Source organism: Micromys minutus (assembly GCF_963924665.1).
Source record: "Micromys minutus genome assembly, chromosome: 1".
Classification (NCBI taxonomy): Eukaryota; Metazoa; Chordata; class Mammalia; order Rodentia; family Muridae; genus Micromys; species Micromys minutus.
In genome coordinates, this window is record NC_137969.1 from 255379703 (window position 1) to 255394001 (window position 14299).

Here is a 14299-nt window from a genome sequence, read left to right on the forward strand (position 1 = left end):
TGTTGGGCCAGGCTCTGCTGTGTGTCCTGAAGTCGTCTCCGGGTGGGAACAAAAGTTCCTAAGATCTGTTCCAGGTCACTGGATCGGGGAGGACACGGCAGGTCAGGGAAGGGGGTGCCCTTTCCGTGTGCACTCCGCAGAGATCCCTCTGCTCCCCCGCAGCCTAGGTCTCCCACTCACCAGTTGCTCAGCCTGTTCGAGCAGCTTTTTGAAGAATGAACGTCTTAAATGAGTATCAGTCCATTCCTGAATCCATGGAAGAAAAAAAAAGAGTTAATAAATGGGAATTCACAAACCCCAGTACATTCTGGATTTATCTCCAAAGGTTCTTCTTTGATACCCCATATTATTTCAATTCAGATTAGCAGAAACACCAGTACTCCCCCACCATTTTCTTTCTATAATAAACCCACATCTTTCTCTTTCTATAATAAGTTTCAAGTTGTGAACTGGAATTGTGATTTCTCTTATAGTCACTCAAATTAAAACTTATATCCTATCTTATAAAACATATCCTGGGACAGATAGTTCTTCAATGAAAATCTCATTTTGATACTATTAGAGGATCTTATGTAATTTCTGCTTGACATTTTTCAGTTTCAGCAAACACATGGTATAGTCTGAAGCTCTTGGATACATTGTTACACAATATAGAATTAGTGTTACTCTCCATTTAAAATCCTTTCAATCTCTTCTAGCCTTTTCAAAGCAGCAACTCTTTTCTTCTCAATTTCTTTGATGTCTTTTGTTGTTTTATGGGGAACATCTTGGTCTGCATTTTCTGTTGACTGCTTGTTGGACTTAGAATTTCCGCTATCATTTGTTTTTATGATTTGTGCTGGTCTGGATTCACTGCTGATCTCTTTTACATCCTCAGAACAGATTTCATCTTTTTTTTTTTTTTTCTGTACCTGAAGTCTTATCAACTGGGGACAGTGGCTGCTCCACAATACCAGAAGAGGAGATTTTATCCCTCACTATACTCAAATGGTGTTGAATATATTCCTCATGAGGTGCTAATGCCAATGTTTCAACTAGGCATCTTTTAGCTTTCAGTAAGTCCTTCTCTTCAAAATATATGACACACAGATTGTGCTTCCCTTGTACATTGCTTGGATCCATTTCCAATATCTTTTCAAAACACTTTTTAGCTCCAGGTATATCCTTCTTTTGGTTCATCAGAACATCTCCTTTTAAAATGAGACCCTTGGTATGGTCAGGATAGTATCTGAGGAGCTCTTTTAAGATTGGCAATGCCTTTAACTCCTTAGCAGTCTGTGAATACAGGAGTGCCAGGTTAAACAAAGCACTTCTGAAGTCAGGTTGTAACTTAATAGCCTTCTTCATCCAAGTCTCAGCTTCAGAATACTTTTTGTCATCCATGGCAAGCATCCCCAAATTGAAATAGCCATTGGCATCTTGTGGTTCTTCAATTAGGTAATTCAGAAGCCGTTTTTTAGCTTCAGGTCTGAGTCTAACTTCACCTGATTCCTGCATTAGAATAGCAGAAATGAACAGCACTAGCTTATGTTTGGGGTTTAGTTCCAAAGCTTTAGATTCCAAAGTTCTTCAGAGCTTCATTTGGTTCTTTAAGTTCAATATAAACAATGGCCAAAATGTACCACAGATCTGCATTGTTTCTGTCCAGCTCTAGTGCTTTAAGATATGCTTCCTTTGCTTTGAGAGGCTTATTCATTTTTAAAAGCAACTCTCCCCTGCTAATGTAAGCCTGCTTGAAGTCTGGCCTCATGCTAATTGCCTGCCAGTACAGCTGATCCTCTTCCTCCAGGCAGGACTCATTTGCTCTAATAAGGTTGGCCAGGTTGATATAAACATTTAGGTGATTAGGGGCAATTCTGGCTGCATATTTTTTTACCAGGAATAATCTGGGGCATTAGTGATTTTGCCAACATATAAGATTCTTCAGCTTCTTTAGTTCTGTTTAAGTTTTTATAAGTTCTTCCTACATTCATGTGGGCACCAATGTCATCTGGCTGAACATGGGTGGCCTGCAAAAAATATTTCAAAGCTTTCTCAAAGTTTTTCTCGTTTTCCAGAGCATGACCCACATTATTCCATAATTTGGCATTATTCTTATTTACCTTTAAGACTGACATAAACAATGTATATTCTGACTCCCAGTCCCAATTCCTATGGAGTGTTTTCAAGGCATGGGTTAGTATCACCATGGATAGACAAACCCATGAGAGCTTTTTCAGTACACTTCTGTTTGAAATCTTTTGCTATTCATGGGCTACTAAAATGCAAAACCCCATGCTAGGAACATATAGTACTCACTCAGCAACAACAAATCCAACAGGAAAGAACAGGTTTGATGCAGGAATAAATGGTAAATCCATTAAACGAAGCGCCATAAGGGCTGTCTTTGAGGAGTCATCAGAGTATCTGAGACTGAATATTCCCAAAGCCCCAAGAAAGCAAAAAAAAAAAAAAAAAAAAAAAAAAAGTGGCAAGATTTAGAACATCTGGAAAACAATACTATCAGTGGTATTGTTATAATGGTCCAATTACAGCAGAGCTCAGAAGGATTAAATAGAAGTCCCACATTCACAGGAAGGAGGTAGTTAAAAGTAGGCTGTCCTGTGGGGTCTGGTTTACAGCAGCTGGATTATCAAACCTTGTAAACACTGGAAGTTGTGAATGAATAACTTGGACTCTGATCACGACAAGTAGTAAAGTACTGAACATCAAGACAATGAGTTTTATTAATCTCGGTGTCATAGAAAATGGAATGCTACCCTTCCCGCGGACAAACTGTCCAGCCATGGTACACAGAAATGGCAACGTGTACCCTTGGGCCACAAATACTTCATATACACAGACATAGGAGTTCCCCAGAAGTCATTCTGAAATAGTTTTTAAAGGTGTAGATGGATGCAGGTCTTTATTCAGTATTGCTGAAACATCATCAAAAACAAAGCCACAGAACAGACTGTTCCAGTATCAGGCAACAACCACACTGACTATCAAAGTCACTTCTTTGAAGTTAATATCTGCCATCTTTCCTTCAAGCACTGATCAGCAAAACTGAGGGCGGCTCCGCCGAGAGATGGTTCAGGAAAGCTTCGGAGATGGTGGACCAGAGAGGGAATCTGCAGAAAACACATAGTCCTCCACACTCGGGCTCCTGGGAGGCTCCACCTTAGTTGCCGCTCCCCCTGGCTCCTGATCCTTCCCCAGCTCTTCCAGCATGGCCTCAGCCTCTAGCATGGCACGCCGGGAACACGCAGCTCTTCCCAAAACTTCTAATCCCAGTATGCACAGCCGCAACGCTGAACTTGTGCTCCATTTTTAAATAGGGTTATTTGATTCTCTGGTGTCTAGCTTTTTGAGTTCTTTGTATACCTTGGATATTAGGCCTCTATCTGATGTGGGGTTGGTAAAGATCTTTTCCCACTCTATTGGCTGCTGTTTTGTTTTCTTGACAGTGTTTTTAGCCTTACAGAAAATGTGCAATCTCATTAACTCCCATTTGTCAATCCTTGACCTTAGAGCAAGAGCCATTGGTGTTCTGTTCAGGAAATTTCCTCCTGTGCCTATGAGTTCTTGTCTACATTTTTCAACTTCTTTATTCCTTCAGTTCCCATTTGATTATACTTAAATGACTCAATGCAAACATTTATGTAAACATACTCTTGTGACTCAAGAGTGAAAGATGCATTCTCTCAAGCAGAGGTGTTAAGCTGTTGCCTGCAAAACCAGTATGTCAGAACAACAAGTATCTCCTATTTAAATCAGATTTAGACCTGAGAATAATTCATTGCAGAGGTATACAAGCTCAACAAGTACATGACCACATTGTTATAGCCTTCTCTGCAGCTTTAATTCATACAGGGTTAGTGTTTTCCTCTTTCTCAGCTGTCAAATATCTGACAAATAGGAAGGGAGACTACCTCTGAGCTGACTGTGGGATTAAGTATTGGTTACACTATCCAATAATAAAATTTCCAAACAAATATTCTGAGCATAACATACACTTGATTGTATTTCCCAGGCCATTACTCAAGGTCTCACAGTGCACTTGTGTTTGTATTCTCACAGGAGATGCTGATGTACATGTAACAGATTTTTACTGTCAGGTACATCCAATAACCACTTCTTCCAACTTCATTTGATTACTTGTTGGTTCCTTATACCCACAGGATGAGTTCCTGGTGTCCTCATCTGAGTCCCATCTGCCCTGGTAGTGCTCTGTGTTTTGTTCATGTCACTCTGTATCCTGTGTTTAATTATGTATATCAGAATTATAGACATATTTGGTAAGATATTTGTTATTTCAAAGATTAGTAGGAGTTGTGAGTATGGAGAGGTTTTGTGCAATGTGTATATATTTGAGATCATTCAGATGTAAAATACTTTTATTTTACACTTATTATTTAATTAAAAAATAATATTACATTCAGCTTATGGATACACTGAAATACAGATTGTACCCTAAAGATAATGTACAACACAAGTTACAGCATTAACAATCTAAGAAGGTATAATATGTCTAATGCATTTTTGTTTGTTGATTATTTTCATTTGAATTTTAAATGTTATTCCTCTTTACCAGTTTCCCATTTTGAATTCCCTCATTTCCAATCCCCTTTCCCTGCTTCTATGCAGGTCATCACCCACCCTCCCAATCCCTTCTACCTCCCACTCTGACATTCCTTTACACTGGGTCATTAAGCTTTGACAAGACCAAGGGCCTCTTCTTTCATTTAAGCCACACAAGGCCATTTTCTGCTACATATGCAGATGGAAAAACAGGTTTCTCAGTATATAGTCTTTGGTTGCTTCTTTAGTTCCTGGGAGCTCTGGGGATCGGGTTGGATGATACTGTTGTTCTTCCAAGGAACCCTTTCTGCTCCATCAGTCCTTTGTTTTAACTTCTCATTCACACTCTGTTGACCTGGAGTTCTCTGTGTGCGCAGTGCCCCCTGCTGGCCATAAGCCCCTTGGGAAGAGGTTTTTTACTGAGCCCACAATTAAATTTCCTCACTGTGTTTGTTGCACAGTAGTACATGGCAGTGTCCTCATTTCTCAGACTGTTCATTTGTAGATACAATAAGTTCTTAGAATTGTCTCTGGAGATGACAAATCTTCCCTTTACTGACCCTGCATAGTTTTGTACACTCCCATCATATTTTATATTTGCTATCCACTCCGGCCCCTTCCCTGGGGCTTGGCGAATCCAGTCCATCCAGTAATCACTGAAGGTGAATCCAGAAGCTTCACAAGAGAGTTTAAGGGATGATCCAGGCTGAACCAAGCTGCCTCCTGATTCTACCAGCTGAATGTCACCCAATATGCCTGAAAAATAGAGAGAATCACAGTCAGAAAACTATCACACATAACCACTGTTCCTCTTATAAGTGTCCTTCTACATAAACAGAGTCTCTTCTACGTGCATTACCTTTTAAAATAAAGAACATGAAAATACATATCAATCCCAACTCCATTGTGAGTACTTGCTATTCAAAGCCAATCACACAGTTGAAAGACCTGGTTGGAATCTGGGACTGAGATCCTCTGCTCTATGTGAGGTTTAGCCCTGGGCTGATTTTGTTGAGTTGCAGAAGTTTCTATTTGCATATCCTGTTTCTATATAGCATGTCTGGGGTGGAAGTTTGTAAGGAAACATTGCTTACAGAATATGTGAGGGTTATTTTTATCATAGACAATTGTTTCAATTACATGTGGCTATGTCCTGTCTTTGGAAATATGAAATTTGATCAGCATCTCACTGTCACATTTCCAGGTGTGGCTCACAGCTGGAGTTTGATCCTCCATGCAGATTTGTACTTCCCCTGCTTTGTGCAGCTTTTGTCTGAGACAACACTTGGTCAGAGGATGGCTTGTCTGATGAAGTTCCAAAATTCCCCTCAATGTGACAGGTAAATTTTCATTTTGAATCATTCTAGTTCATAAAAATATGAACATGTATTATTTTTGAATCAAATAAATGTGACTTTACATGACTGCACAAGTACAATCTCACCTGCTAAGCATCTATACACAGAGAAACTTGTGCAGCTCTCAACATTGCCAGAGACATAAACACATATTGTATCATGAACATATCCACATATGAGGTGATAAGTCCTTCAGATTATAATTTTTATTGCTCTGGTGATTAGCCTTTTATTCTGTGTTATGCCTTTGTTGACTTACATCTCTTTGTTTATAAATATATCTTTTTACTTTCTTTCAATTTGAATCAGTGTAGATTCAAATTTGTTTAGAATTAAAAGTATCTCAGTGATGAGATATGACGTGCAAGGTAACACACACACACACACACACACACACACAAACACACACAACTCATCCACCTATGTTCACATGATTATTGACAAAGAAGCTAAGATCATTCAGTGGAAAACAGGACAGCCTCTTCAACAAATGATTCAGGTTCAGTAGGCAGTCAGCATGCAGAAGAATATGAATAAATCCCTTCTTATCTCCTTGTACAAAGCTCAAGTCCAAGTCAATCAAAGAGTTCCACATAAAACCAGATACACTGAAACTAATAGAACAGATAGTGGGAAAGTGCATAAAACACATAGCCATAGGGGAAATTTTCCTGAACAGAACAATAATGGTTTATACTCTAAGATTAAGAATCGACAAATGGGACACTATGAAATTGCAAAGTTTCTGTAAGGCCAAGGACACTGTCAAAAGAACAAAATGGCAGCCAACATATTGAAAAAGATCTTTACCGACGCTACATCTGATAGAGGGCTAGCATCTAATATATACAAGAAACTCAAGAAGCTATACCTTAGAGAATCAAAGAATCTTATTAAAAATGGTGTATGGAGCTATACATAGAGAACTCAGTGGAGGAATATCAATGCTGGAGAATCACCTAAAGAAATGAGTAACATCCCTAGTTGACTATCAGGGAAATGCAAATCAAAGCAACACTAATATTCCACCTCACAGCATTCAGAATGGCTAAGATCAAAAACTCAGGAGACAACAAATGCTCACTAGGATGTGGAGAAAGGGGAACACTCCTCTATGTTTGGTGTGACTGCAAACAAGTACAATCATTCTGAAAATCAATCTGGCCGTTCCACAAATAATTACACATAGGGCTACCTGAGGACCCAGTTATACCATACCTGGGCATGTACCCAAAAGTAGCTCTGATATCTTATAAGGACACATGCTCAATAATGTTCATAGCAGCCTTATTTATAATAGCCAGAAACTGAAAAAAAAAGCTCAGATGTCCCTCAACAGAGGACTGGATTCAGATGTTGTGGTACACATGCACAATAATGTACTACTCAGATATTAAAAACAATGAGTTCATAAAATTTCTAAGCAAATGGATGGAACTTGAAGCTATCATCCTGAGTGACATAACCCAATCACAAAAGAAAACTCATGATATGTATTCACTTATAAGTGAGTACTAGATCCCTCCAAAAAAAAAAATAGCTCAGAATACCCAAGAAAACATACTCAAATGTTATGAATCTCAAAAAGAAGGAAGAACAAAATGTGTATGTCTCAGTCTTAGAAGGGACAACAAAAAAGTGGAGGAAATACAAGGTCAAATAGAGGAGCAGATATTGTAGAAAATATCTACAGGGACTGTCTCACCCGCAGAAGCCCCACATATGCAGCCACCAAACCCAAACACAATTGCTGATGCAAAGAAGTGTTTACTGACAGAAACCTGCCATGAATGATTCCTCAGAGCCTCTCCCAGAGTCATGCAGATAAAGATGTGGTTGGTTGCAGTTAAATATCATGCTAAACAAGGGGTGCCCAATGAAAGAGCTAGAGAAAGGCCTGGAAATAACTTAAAGATTTGTACCCTTATGGAAAGAACAATATTATCATCATACAAGGCACTAAGGTATAGGGGTGATTGGGAGAGGGAGCAACTTCATGGAATCAAGTTGTGTGGGAGGAGGAAGGGGAGTTGGGGCGAAAGGGTATAACATTTGAAATGTATATACAGAGAATATCCAATAAAATTAAAGAAAAAAATGTTTGTCAGTGATGAGATGTAAGGTTACATAGTTTTACACACACACACACACACAAATCAGTTTAAAATTAATTATGAAGATAAATTGTTATAAGAAGAATTCTCTTAATATTGCTGAGGTGGGTAATACATTACAGTGTACCTAGACTTTCATTGCTCTGATGTGTATGATTTTACTTGAATTTGAGAAAACCTAAAAATAGGAGTTGATTATTTTAGGGTGGCTGGAAGTTTATTAGTGTTTGATGCCATATAGCTGAATCCAGATCCACTTCCCTGAAACTTTTTTAAGGACTTGACTCAGTAAAGAAACTACCTTTTCATATATTTGGTCTGACCTCTTCAGGGCTGTTTCCAGGACTGTCCAGCTCTCTCTCCCCTTTTCATCTTATGAGGTGTGGTTCATGTCTTCTAGGAACTTGATAACTGACACCGTTTTTTGTGCATACTGTTACTGGATGATTTGTACCCTGAGACATCAAGAGATCCAAGGCACATCAGCATCAGGACCAACAAGACTGGGTAAATGGGGTGTCTTATGATTCAAATATTATCTTAAGCCTTTGAGATATGTATGGTATTATCTGTGTTTAATATCCTATTCCTATGAGGACAACATACATATAATATGTAATAATTTGAAAGAATGTTAGTTTCTCTTCTAGTAATATTGTTACATGTACTTTGCCTAAATTCAAAGATTACCAGATTTGGAAAACAATTTCATATTGACAATGTATCAAGCTAATATATTAAGAAACTTTATCAAGATTTTATGTTATTCAACTCTGAACTCTAATAGGGAATGTGATTTTGGTTACATTCTTATTCCCAAACTACTGCTAGGGTTTCTTTTCTAAATTGAGTCAAATTTGGTTTCCAATTAAACCCAGGTAAAACCTGTTACATGGGTTCAAACTACTTTTTATTCATGTCTTTTAATTCACTCAACATCTCTTACTCTTCTTTCAAAGGAGGAACAAAGAAATGAAAGGTGAACCAATAGCTCTGTTCAGACACAGCTCATAATTTAAAATAAGTAAGCATTTGACAGACAGAAAAAAATGACCTTATGAAATTCTTAAGAAAATGGATGCATTTAGAGAATATCATCCTGAGCAAGATAACCCAGACACTGATAATTGAATACTAACTCCAGAAAGCTGTGAACACCCCAGAAACTACTCACAGACTGTGTCAAGTTAATGAAAAAGAAAAGAAAAGAAAAAAAAACATTATGTTTAATCCTTACACACCAAGAAATCCTTGACTAATTCTAGGTTATATCCTGTTTTACAAGTACTTTATGCTCAGTGTAACTTGTAAGATCTTAATGCACACTATCAAACCTTATTTTAAAAAGTCCAAGCAATGACAAACATGTATTCATATACTTTTATGCAAAAATGTTTAAAATTTGTACATTTATCTTTGGTTTTTAAAGTTCTTTAATAATAAAAAAGAAGGGATTTGTCACCTTTCAAATACACAATTTTTATCTTTCACATTTGATTGATATACATTCCATATACAGGCATCATATTAAGGCCATTAAATAAAGATAAAAATACTTGCTGCATAACAGGAAGATAAGTTTCTTCACATCAAGAGCACAGGCCATTGCTCATTTATGGATTAACTCTGACTCCAAGTTTCTGTACAAGAATGTTTTTTTGAAAAATTCATCTTCATGGTGGCAGTGTTAGGGTGTATCAAAGAACAGAGGGCTTAGTCAATGGTCAATATGGTGCTTAGAAATATGTCATATATTTTTTGTGCGAATATGCTGAGACTGCAGTACTGGCATGTTTTAAAAACATGTAGTAGATTGGTTGAATCTCCTTCACTCTGTGCATTTTTTAACCTTATATGTCCTTTAGGCATGTGGTCAAGTACCATGAGTCTACAACAGAATCAACATTAATATAGGTATCTCAGTCTCAGAATATATATATATATATAACCTTTCTTTCATAAAACACAGTCTCTGACATTTTCTTATCACCACCTCAAAACAAAACAAACCTTACAGGCAGAAAAAGAAATGTTATCAAAAAACATTAGAATAATGATTAACATTAGAGCAATTGAGATGTATTTATAGGCATCATTCAAATTACTTCAAAATATTTTTATGTTTATTGGTAGGGAAAATGTAAGCTACACTGCATCCTGGAAACTATACATAGATACAGACTGAAACCAAATTTCAGATGCTGAGATGGGTCATGCCTTCTGTTCCTCATAACTGCTTTGATGTCTTTGAAATCTTCTACAAGTGACATATAGAAGAAATGATTTATTATGGCATAGAAGTTACCTTTGTGTCACTGTTGATGAATCCACCCATGCTGTATCACATTTAATTAATGGGGTTGCTTATTCCATAATTAATATAACAAACCATCAGATGCAAGCTTACCTAAACTCTGGAGCATTCTCAGAATGATAAATGCTCTGTAACAAAGAAAACAGAACGAGAAAGAACAAACTCTAAGCAAGAAGTAAGAAGTGGAGATTTAATGCTACCTTAGTAGTTGATGAGCTATAGATTTTCCATATTCTTGTGAACAGCTTTGCTTTGCCTTAAATCTCTATGTTAATTTTCTCAGTGTGGCTAACCATACGTGCAGCAGTCTACAACTATGCTCCATAGGTATGTTAAATCCAAAAACACCATATTTATAACAAAAGTGTTCATAAGGCATATCATGGCCATTTAAGTTGTCAGTTGGGTCCTTATTAATCATTCCCATTCATGACACAACCTCACAATTCTGTGCATATTTGAATTATGTCAAAGAGAAAGGTGTGAAAGATTTCAATTACACACTCATAAGATATTCTGAACTATTTCTTCCTTTTACAGACCACAATAATCTGCAGCATATTCAACCCTACTGGCTCAGTTTTAGAGGTTATGGAATTTTGGATGGTGGAAGATTATCTGCTTATCTCATGATTTTCAATTTCTTGAACTCTCATGAGGCATTCAAACATGCAACAGTTCAATAGTTTTGTGTATATATGGTTAATCATATTTAGTGTCATTTCTTTATTGCAAGTAAGGCTAATGGCATATTAGTTACCTGACATTAGGTTGAATGGTTTTGTCTCTCATTTGTACACCATCAAAGTTAAATATTTTGCGTTTAAAACCTGTCCCTAATCTTGAGTTTTTATGCTCACTATAGCTTGCACATTATCAAATTCATGTGACAGATCCATATCTGTGAAATAAGAACAGTAACTTGTTCTACAGCCTAAATTTTTATGGTGAAACCTTTGCCATGGTCCTCTTATTTGAGCATACTCTTACTGACATTATCACTCTGACTACATAGCAAATTTCTACAAACTACATAGTGTTCTATTATTCTTGGCCCTGAGTGCTCCCAAGAATCTCCCACAATAATGGATTAGCAGTTAAGAGATCTAAATATTTGTTAAAAACTCCTATCCTCCTGGAGCTTCTACTGTTTAAAAATCTGATGGTGAATGAAACACAGTACAGATCTGAAGTAAGATCCACAACAAATCAGCACAAAAATTTGAATTTCTGTTACTGGAAACACTGCAGAGACATGTCATCTTTTTGAGTATATTTTCCTTGAATTTCTAGTCTTCAAAACCAAAATTTTTATGTCCTATGTAGACTGGGAAATGCAATATTACATGCATTTTGGCTCTTTCTTTCTTTTTTTGACATGCAATGACAGAATTCTGAACCATTGTGGATTTAGAAAGATCAGTTACTCTCCTTAATATCATTTGCAAACTGTGATATTTTGACTTCTTCCTTTCCAATGTAAATACCTTTGACTTCTTTTTGTTGTCTAATTGCTCTGGCCAGGTACCTGGTATCTGTCTAGAAATTCACCTATTTTTTCCAGATTTTCCAGTTTTGCTGAGTATAGGCTTTTGTAGTAGGCTCTCCTAATTTCTTAAATTTCTTCAGATTGTATTGTTATGTCTCCAATTTTCTTTCTAATTTTATTAATTTTGATACCCTCTCTGTGACCTCAATTTAGTCTGAATAGGGGTTTATTGACCTTGTTGATTATCTCAAAACAAAAAAAGCTCTTGGTTTTGTTGATTATTTGTATAGTGCATTTTTACTCCATTTGGTTTATTTCTGCTCTGAGTTTTATTATTTCCTGCTGTCTAATCATCTTGGATGTATCTACTTCTTTTTGTTCTAGAGATTTCAGGTGTGCTATCAAGTAGTGTATGCTCTCTCCAGTTTTTCATTCATCAATAGGATGAAAGGATTTTTTTTTCCTTTCACAGAGAAATAAAGACTAGATCTTAATTTTCATCTAGAATGAGAGAGCACTTTCTGTCCTGGGATTTGGTCAATGACAACACTCATTGCTGTTTTGCTACATTCACCAAGTATTTATCCACACACATTAAAATGCACACATATTTGTATGTCTTTGTGTTTTTGTGTGTGTTCTTGTGTATTTAATTTGATGATAGAGATTGTTGTGCCGTATCAGAATGTGTGTATGTGTGTTTGTGTGTGTAAGCATACTTGCTTGTTTAAAATATTCTTTCTGCAAGCATTATTTACTTTATGTGTTTCAAAACGAGTCATCAAACACCAATCCTTCCTTTTTCCAAGCTAGAAAGAGGCAAGGTATCTGACCAGAAGAAAAGAGAATTCAAACAATTATTACATCATTTAATTTCTTGCTGTTGCCTGGAGGAGTTAATTATCAAATGTATAGCTACCTTTCTGCCTCTATACAAGTACAATTAAGAGTTATAAGAGAACCTTTATTCCCTACTATACCAGGAGACCCCCATTCTCCTTCCACGTCTACTGTACCTTTCTCAGAATCCTGAATCATACAAGTAAGCTTTCCTTTTCACACCCTTAACTCCTGCTCTCTGAGCCTCCTGGGGCAGGTAAAGCTGACCTGAGTTGACTATTGTCCCAGTGGAACCTCCATTCTCTCATTGCCTGTTCTACCACCCCCATCAGACCTCATACTCTTGAACCAAACCAGTTAACCTTCCTTCCTCCACCGACATTTTCTTCTTGTTAAGACATCTGAACAAAGTTAATAACACCTGAGCAGTCAACTATACCAGAGGAACCTCCATTGCCCACTACCTCTCATCCACATTCATCACACAACCAAACCATATGGGTAAACATCTGAGGGCCAATTGGAACTATGCAAACAGACAGAAAATCTGGTAGGGTCAAACACATTAAGCAATCCCAAAAACTGTCATTATTGAGCAAACTAAGTGTTGAAATCCGCTCCAGGCAGATTCTTGTCATGAAGCACATGGCCACATCCACCAAACTAAGAGGACCATGAGAAAGAGTCACGTAACATAAAGCTATGATAATGTGATGTTTATATGGACCATGAGGTGTTCTCCAGTAAACATCTCTTCTCCTGGCTATTTCTTGCTTCAATATATATATATATATATATATATATATATATATATATATATATATATATATACATATATATACATATATATATACATTTATATCTATGTCTATCTATCTATCTATCATCTATCTAGATAGATAGATAAATAGTTAGAAAGATATAGATAATACAGATAGATAAATGTAGATATAGACATAGATAGAGATAGAATTAGAGATAGAGATAGATATAGATATATAGATATAGATATAGATATAGATATAGATATAGATATAGATATAGATATAGATATAGATATAGATATAGATATAGATATAGATATAGATATAGATATAGATATAGTCTGGCCTACTCTTAGTAAGTCCTATGCATTCTCTTTCCAACATATGTAAACAGTTTGAACCAACAATGTGTGGAAGCCATTATCACACCCAGAGGAGCTATTTCCCCTGCAGAAGGCCCCTCTGTACTCAAGGCACTCACCCTTAGTTAAGCCAGTTTCACTGTATTTTCAGATTTGAGCTCATCTTACAACTGCAAATCTCTGTCTTCAACACTTTGGAGTTCCCAGCAATGTCTGAGTTCCTAGGATGTTAAGAAGCACAGTCTTGCTCTCAACCTGAACTATTCCAAACCCAGAGAAATAAAAGCTAGGGCTTCCATTAAAGGATAAATTTTGTCTCCACTAAGTAGGTATCTACATCCAGGAGCACAGCACCCTCAATTACCAAAAAGGACTGTAGCCTAGTTCTTCTGTGTTTTGCCTCTCTGAGCAGTGTCCTGACAACCCAGAAGTGAGGCCGAAACAGTACCACAAACTTCCTTTCTCTAATTCATCATCCATACACCCTGAGCCTTC

The 14299-nt window shown here is 36.9% G+C and overlaps 1 pseudogene across 1 annotated transcript in view; it reads right to left on the bottom strand.

The window, feature by feature from the left end:
* Positions 1 to 662: 662 nt before the first annotated feature.
* LOC308437885 (protein O-mannosyl-transferase TMTC3-like) overlaps positions 663 to 14299 on the bottom strand; it is a 200731-nt pseudogene continuing 187094 nt past the window's right edge. Inside the window, exon 2 of the transcript in view lies at positions 663 to 1921. The product of the transcript in view is annotated as a protein O-mannosyl-transferase TMTC3-like (transcript). The remainder of the gene's footprint in view (positions 1922 to 14299) is intronic.